General features: G+C 31.7%; 1 pseudogene; it reads left to right on the plus strand.

The window, feature by feature from the left end:
• LOC149547853 (monothiol glutaredoxin-S11-like) overlaps positions 1-4,768 on the plus strand; it is a 35,870-nt pseudogene extending 31,102 nt beyond the window's left edge.
• Positions 4,769-8,743: the final 3,975 nt, after the last annotated feature.

Genomic DNA, 8,743 nt, shown 5'->3' on the forward strand with positions numbered 1-8,743 from the left:
AGAACCTAGAAATTGGTGGTGCATTAAAATTGAAGCTGGAGTAATAGCCAAATTATGGATCTACTTAGTTACCTTAATTTTTTAAAAAAATTCAAGCCCTAACAACCTTAATGCCTGCAAAAAGTGAAACCTATGCTATAAAAGATAGAGATGAATCCTTTTGAAGAGAATAATTCTTTTTGTACTTTACTTTGAGGTGAGTTTCAGAATGAGCATATGGTTTTATCTCATCTATTCTATATTCCCTAAAGATCTATTGTCTTTCATTTTTTATCAAAATCACCCAAATTTGATAAACAAATCTGATGTGTAGAAAGAAAGAATAGAGTAATGAGAAACACCATTGATTGACTCACCTTCATGCAATGTAATAGAATGTTTGTAGTAAAAGAAAGATGTCTAAATGTAATCCTATGCTATAAAAGATATAGATGAATCCTTTTGAAGAGAATAATTCTTTTTGTACTTTACTTTGAGGTGAGTTTCAAAATGAGCATATGGTTTTATCTCATCTATTCTCTATTCCGTAAAGATCTATTGTCTTTCATTTTTTTATCAAAATCACCCAAATTTGATAAAAAAATCTGATGTGCAGAAAGAAAGAGCAAGGTAATCAGAAACACCATTGGTTGACTCACCTTCATATAGTGTAATAGAATGTTTGCGTAAAACAAAGATGTTTGAATGTAATCAGTATGGAAAAGAAAATAGGAAGTACCATGTAATCACCTTGGAAATTCATTTTAGATAAAAACCAAATAGAGATTTAACAAGAGGGATCATATTGCAACTAAAATAATGTACTACTGTAAATATTGCACATCATGTGACAAAAGATATTTCCCTACTAGCCCTCCTAAATAGGTATTTCAACCACTCACAAACCTTACAAAACACTTGGTAGACAAACTACAGTTTCAAATACCCTTTTGAGAGAAGAGTGGAAACCTATACTCAATATCAACACCATCATTTATGAGTTGTATCATCTTTTTATAGTAAGTAAGAGCTATTGAATTTTTCAGACACTCCATATGATTATTTTGATTAATGTCTATAACATATTTGATTGTAAGACTCTTTGCAACTAGTAATGGCTATGTTGTCAATGAGTAAGGTTTTTTATTTCAAGGAACAATTTTGATTTTTTGAAATTTAAATATTATAAAATAGCATAAAGAATTTGAATTGGATTTCTGTCGGTGTGATAAAATATTGAAGATATTCAAGTTACTTAACATGATTAATGTGGTTTTTTTGCAGCAACCAAATTATGAGGATACTCTTAACTATGAAACTACAACTGTATTGAGCGACACTCCAAAGACATTTGAAGCAAATGCGAGAAGGGTCATGTTAGGGGGTTATGTTGGGTCCACCTATTTTCCAAGGTGCATGTGAGACCCATTATGCATACTGATCCAATCTTTAGATTGTAACTTGGAATACTAGATTTCACCCTTGTGATCTTTGGGAGCAAGATTAATGCATCACTTTCATCTTTTATCTTCAATTCAACTAAATTAGGAATGAGAGAGATTTCCACAAAAATGTGTTTATGTTTTCTTTGGTTTATGTGCTCTCAAATAAATTATTAGCATGTTACATGTGACCAAGAAAAATTAAGAAAGCTTGATTGAAATGATCTTTTGTGCATGTGAGAATGTGATGTTGAACTATATAATCCTAATCATTGCTTATGATAGACATAATATTATGTAAAAGAGGCTATGGAGCTTAGCTGGCTATTCCAATCATGGTCAATACCTACATATGTATCATGCTACCATCGGTAGAAAGAATCTAAAAATATTTAAGAACTTTTAGTCATAAGCTTTAATGATGATAATGCTATGTGGAATAAGTTCAAAAATGTTATTGTCACTAATACAAAAGGGGATAATGTTCAATACACAAAAACTAGTGCAAGATAAGTAGAACATAAACTAGAAGTATGAATATGTTTAAGCTAGATGAGAGTTTATCTATTTTTCTTAATCAGTTAAACAGATTTGTATTTCTTAACATTGATTATTTAGGACACTTGGGAATTGATAGAAACATATTTGTATTGCTTAACATTCATCATTTAGGACACTTGGGAACTGATAGGACATTGTTCATTTTTCTTTGTTCTCTTTTCATTATTAATTAAGTTTGAAGATAAATCTTTTCAATTTTCTTCCTTGTGTTTTGGTGCTTGTCATAGAATTCACTTCTATTATTGTTGGTTTTTGTTTGTTATTTGGTATTTATTTATATCTTTAGCTCATCTTATCTTGATGATGAATATGATCTAAAATTTTGATTTTAAAATTGTTTCCATAATCAAATTCAAAAGCTTTCAAATTCAATAAAATAGACCAAAAATTTAATGGTATCAATGATTCATTCTTGCTAATTTTGAGCACCAAAAGAGAAAGAGGAGAAATTAGTTTAATAAAGCTAGAATATGACACATCAATTGATTCAAAAATTAAAATCCAAAGAGAGACATTAATGTGTAGCACAATTTATAGCAGCCACTAAGACCCTTGGGCCTACATAATCCTAGTTAGTAGTCTAATAACTTGGTTGTGGCATCTAATCCCAAGGACTCTATGCAAGGGGAAATTACCAATGGAAAAAAAGTCAAATTTAGTTATGTTTTCTAAACTCTTCTTACTAGAATTTCAACAAGAGAAACAGGCTAATTTTTGCCATCTAGAGCTTGGTTTTAGTCAGTATTTTTTGGTTATAGAGATTTATACCTTAGGTTTTCCACATTGATATTGTTAAAAATTGATCTTAATTTTTTAATTAGTCAAACATTTATTTGATAATAGGGGTGTATAAGTGAATCCAATTTTTTTGATGTGTTTGATATATATTTCTTTTAGAGCTAGTAGGCTATACAAATTGGGATTGCGTTGAGGGTTGCATAAGCATATTTCAACATCTGTTATTTTATGCTTTATTGGAATTTTGTATGTGCATTTTAGTTAAAATGTGGATTGCAAATTAAATTAAAATGTGGGGAAATTTAAAAAAAAAGAGATAAAAAATCAACACTTTTCTCATGTATATATTAAATTTCATCATGAGTTTCGTGTTGATATAAATTTCTTATTTAGTTTTTTCTACATTGATATCCACTACAAGACCATTTCACACTATATATGTATGAGACGATGCAAAACCTTTTTCAGATGCATTTTTGCCAAGGTTTCTAGTCTACATGTAGAATTGGTAAGACATATTTTGTTACTATGATATCAATGATAATAAATCCAAACTAATGTTCCTATGTTAGAAAATGGTGCTCAGAAAAATTAGGCTTTCACTACTGTGGTTGCATGTTTGGTTTATCTCTAATTTTCTTTCCCATTTATCAAGTTATGAGTGTTTTTCTGGAGTTTCAACACCCTAATACATGCTAATATTTGCAGCATGGGAAAGTTGTAGATACACTGGAGGGTACAAATCCATCAAATTGGCCAACAAAGTGGCCAAAGTGTCTGGTTCCATAGACATTTCCAAGATAGCCAGTCCTACTAGTCTTGGAATGTTTGCTAGTTCAACGGTTATCAAAAGAGTGAAACAAATATATAAGTCACCTTAGACTACTAAAACTGATATAGAGTCTAGTGACGCAATTAAGAGAAAATTACAAGAACTTGTGAATTCCAAACCAGTCATGTTGTTTATGAAAGGGACACCCGAGAAGCCATGATGTGGATTTAGTAGAAAGGTTGTGGATCTTTTGAAAATAGAGGGTGTGGAATATGGAAACTTTGATATTCTAAGTGATGAACAAGTGCAGGAGGGCTTGAAGGCATTATCCAACTGGCTAACCTTTCCACAATTGTATTATAAGGGCAAGCTGCTTGGAAGCTATGATATCACCCTTGAATTGCGTGAAAGTGGGGAACTGAAACAAATATTTAAAGACCATGGCTTGCTCTTAACCGCTCATGAGTCTAGTGAATTAATTGCAAAAGCTACTTCTATTGAACCTAAACCTTATACTGCTATCTCAGAGCCTGATAATGGTGGTATAGTGGACTCAACTGGTATAAGTGAATCATTAAGTTCTCGGCTAGAGAACATTATTAATTCCAACTCAATCATGTTATTTATAAAGGGCACTCCTAAAGAACCACGTTGTGGTTTTAGTCGAAAGTCTATTGAAATTCTTAGAGAGGAAGGGCTAGAATTTGGGAGCTTCAACATTCTGAATGACGAAGAGGTAAGGCATGGTCTTAAAACTTCTTCTAACTAGTCTAGCTATCCATGGTTGTACATAAAAGGTGAGCTTATAGGTGGATTAGATATCATGATAGAAATGCACAAAAGTGGAGAGCTGAAAAAAGGAGTGCTACCCAAAGAGTCACTTGATGATCGGTTGAAAAAATTGGTTAGTTCTTCTCCTCTCATGCTCTTTATGAAAGGCACACCTGATGCCCATCGATGTGGCTTCAACTCAAAGGTTGTAAATGCTTTGAATGAAGAGGGTTTAGAATTTGGTCATTTTGACATTTTAAGTGATGAAGAAGTCAGAGAAGGCCTGGAGAATTATTCTAATTGGCCAACATTTCCATAGTTATATCACAAAGGTGAGCTTATTGGGGGATTTTACATTGTTTTGGAAATGCATAAGGTAGGAGAGCTAAAGTCATCCTTGACATAATAGAACCAATATGTAAAAGGGGATAAAGATTCTAAACACAAGCTTATCTGGTTGTTGACTTTTGGCTTTTTGGTACTATTGTATGGCTTCATCCTTTATTAGGTTTGCCAGAGAGAGAGTAGGATTCTATGAATGGTGACTCAAGTTTTTGAATTATTAAAGGAAGTGTATACTATTTAGCTCATCTCAACAATTTTTGCAACTCTTTGTTGCATTTATAATGCTAAAAGTTGGTAATTTAGGTGCAAATGAAGACATTGATTTTATTTTCTTTACATTTTGACTCATAAGACCTTATTTTTAACTACGTAGCTTTCAAGTTGCTTCTATTCTGTTAATTGGGTCTCCTTTCAATGTTGATTTTCATATTTCATGGTTAATATGGAAGATGCTATTGCAGGGATTCTTGAGCAATTAATATGCAAATTTTATTAATATATTGTCTCATGTCTTCTTATTTTTGAGCTTGGAACTGTTGTTACTTGTGTTTCTAAGTGTTTCTTTCCTTGGAATTAAATGGAGAGGAGCATGCTGCCATATGCGTTTCTAGTTGGTCCAATATTTACTATAGTAATTAAAGGAAGACAATTGTTTGCATGAACAAGTGAAATTGAAATAGTATTAAGCTACACTATTGTTTATTGCATGCCCACAATGTGGCAAAGACATTGAATTAGATTTGGTAAGTTTGATGCTTATTGTTTTGGACACATTGCAAGATATGTGACTTACACTAAAATCAATCAAGCACGCCTAGTTCCAAGACCGTATGAAGACTGCAATATGAGGGTAGATGTGAATGCCAAAGATTGTGGTGTAAGAATGTTGACAAAAATGAAAAAAATTTAACATGCCCACAAAAATACTTAAAATACAGTAAAATATGGGCTTTGTTGAATGACATTTTAACTAGTCAAACATTAATATTCGACAACTACAGGCATACCAATTTTTTTGGTCAAGAGGATAACCATTGTGAATTATGTTGTAATCCATTGGTGTTGGGAGCTCAAATCCTAAGAGCATGAATAATCAAGATCATTTGGTTAAGTGTTAAGACAAAGATATCCATTTCACCAAAATTGGTTGGGCCCGTATGATCTAGTATTGTCTTTTTAGTGTTAGAGTCTTTCCATTTGACAATATAATAATACTTAATTATTTCTAATCTTTCCATAGCCTTTGAGAGTAGAAAACACAAGGACATAGAAAGAACATGATCAATGCTAAGATGTTACTAATTATGTGTTCCCTTGCAAAGTTTAGATAAAAGTTGATTGCAAGCAATTCATAGTAAAGACTGACCACAATAGTCAAAATTCTTCCTAAGAAAAAAAATTCTAAGACTTAAATAGTAGATGACAAAAATTGGTGAATAACTTGCAAGAATTTGAATTCAACATTGAATACATGAAAGGCTAAAATGATGTTCTAACCAATACCTCATCAAAAAGATTTAGCTTGTCTGAGTATCAATCAATACCCAAGAAGATCAATTGCATAAACCCTATGGGACTTTGCAAGAATAGGCATATTCTTCCTACACTGATTGATCACTAAAAAATGAGCCTTACAAAATTGTATGAGCTTTACAAAACTGTACCCGTGATAAATTGTAGGGGGTTGGGGCACATAGTTTTGATGCAAAGTGCTAGATCAATAATGCAGGGTTAAGTTCCCATCAAGATTTCAAGAATTTAAAAAGGCCTTGACTCAAGATAATGAGGGAAAATAGTTTTGTTCAATGTGATGAAAATATCTGCAAAAGATTTGTACACAATACAATTTTCCCATGATCCAAACAAAGAGAGTGGACAAATTATAAAAGATGTAATTAATAAACAATATGTTCTCACCTTATCATGCATCTTGAAATCGATAATATAAACACATTTTGTTGAAAGAGCACACTATTGCAAAACTAGAATTAAAAAAAAAGTAATCATAAAAAGAGAAACAATTATGTGGCAGATGAACACCCAGGGTGAAGATTCTTCTGATAAAGCTAACAAAACATTCTCAATTATTAGGTACATATGAATTCTTGAGGTAGACATTCACTAAATTTTTTGCCTTGATCATAATGACAAGAATTATCTATTTCTTCTTCAAAGATTCTTTCATGAATTATTCATTTCTTTCTCAGAAATTCTATCTCTAAATTATCCATTAATTGTTGCTGAGATTTTCCTTACTGTATTATTGGGAAACTAATTCTGTCTCCTTTTCTTCTACCCATTAACACTTTTAGACACTTATGATCATCACTTGCCTCTCACTGCAATGCCTCGATTTATTATTTCTGTTGATTTAGTGTTTGTATGAAGGGACTACTGGGCTTAGAAGGACATTTGAAGTAAATTGACTCCATATCACAAATTTTTTGAGTTCATATTTTAACTTGATTTTACATCGACATAATAATGGAAAAGGATTTCTAATTTATTTTTAGTTCTATTAAAGTAGAGCATACACATTATTTCTATGTAAGTTTATAAACCTTCAAGATATTTCAAGCCTAATCTCAAAAGAACCCAGTGAAGTAAACATAGACTATAATGTCACATGAGTAGACATGAGAATCATCTTTATAGACTATCACACATTCCCTCCCCTTGTAGAAGTGGATGTCTGCTACTACCTATTTCAAGGAAAATACAAACTCATAATTCAAATTTAGTTCTAAACCTATTGGTTTATCAGTGCCTTCTATTAGAAATTATTATGCAATATTTTAAAGATAACTTTCATGATTCTTTCACTGGGGAAGTGATTAGAATAGATCAGGTATATGACTCAACTCTTATTGGATAGAAGACTTGTCTGCACATCCACTACATTGTATTTTTAGCCTTTTACTTTTGTTACTCTTCAATAATTGTATGGAATTTTTTACTTTTAAGAACTTGGTCAAACATTAGTGTAGCGCTAGGGTGTATTTTCAAAAGAATGGACTTATGGGAATTTAGATTAATGGGCACTGAATGATAAATTATACACATGAGTAGAAACATAAGTCTCATATTGTATTTTGCTAAATAAATTTGGTAGAAAAATCTTAGGAATTTATTCAACCATTTTTAGGATTCAAGTAACATTGGCAAGAGACATGAGGCTATAGAACTTGCACTAATGCCCATTAGAATTAAATGTGCATAAACATTGAGTAATAGTGACAAATCTGCTTCATAGTTTTGATGAACTGATCAAACTTATGTGATTATATGGAACCCTAGAGTGGGCAAGAGAATTAGAGTGATATTATAACAAGATTTGGGTATTCAAGTTAGTTTATGAAAATCTATGAAATTTTAACTATGAACTCAATTTTTCCCTACTATTTCAATAGTAATATGCAGAGGAAGATGTTGATGAAATATTCAGAGAATAATTTTCACAACCAACTTCTTGCAAGTATCCTATGACTGAAACAGAGAGGAAAATAGTACAATAAAATCCACAATTTAAATTAAATACTTTGGCTAAATTCGTGATTCACATTAGACATAGATCTATCTATTTGAAACCCCCACAAAAATTAATAGCAAGAGATGAATCGTAGAAATGATCAAATTAATCTAAATCAATTTTGTTCTAATTGAAGAGACAATGAAAACCTACAAACATAGGGAAAATGAACAAAGATTCTCTAATGAATAAAATGATATTGAACATACTAGAAGGGATATTGCTCACCCTAAACTACTGATGTCAATGCCAGAAGAATGAGCTCATAGTTGTGGATAATGGAGGTGGTTGGAAGCTATAAAATGTTTTAGAGAAACATTCTCTAGTTTTTATTGCATCATCCAAGCTTGATTCCTTCTACTCAACAACAAGAAAATGTGTTTTCAAAGTGGATCCTCATGACATTGAATAGGCACTCACATATATTCATTCTCAAAGCAACTTCCAACAAATCATCACTATGCATAATATGTAATAATTTATTTGGATGACATATCAAATGATTTGTGCCCCCAATGGAGTAACCCTTGCCTATGGGTTCTATGTCTATGCTCCTACCTTTTTTTTTATTGATACCTTTGCTAGATCTATGGGCACGGGCCCTAT

The sequence above is a fragment of the Cupressus sempervirens genome, chromosome 7 (genome assembly GCF_028749045.1).
Source record: "Cupressus sempervirens isolate cs-2001-9-10 chromosome 7, ASM2874904v1, whole genome shotgun sequence".
In the NCBI taxonomy this organism is placed as follows: domain Eukaryota; kingdom Viridiplantae; phylum Streptophyta; class Pinopsida; order Cupressales; family Cupressaceae; genus Cupressus; species Cupressus sempervirens.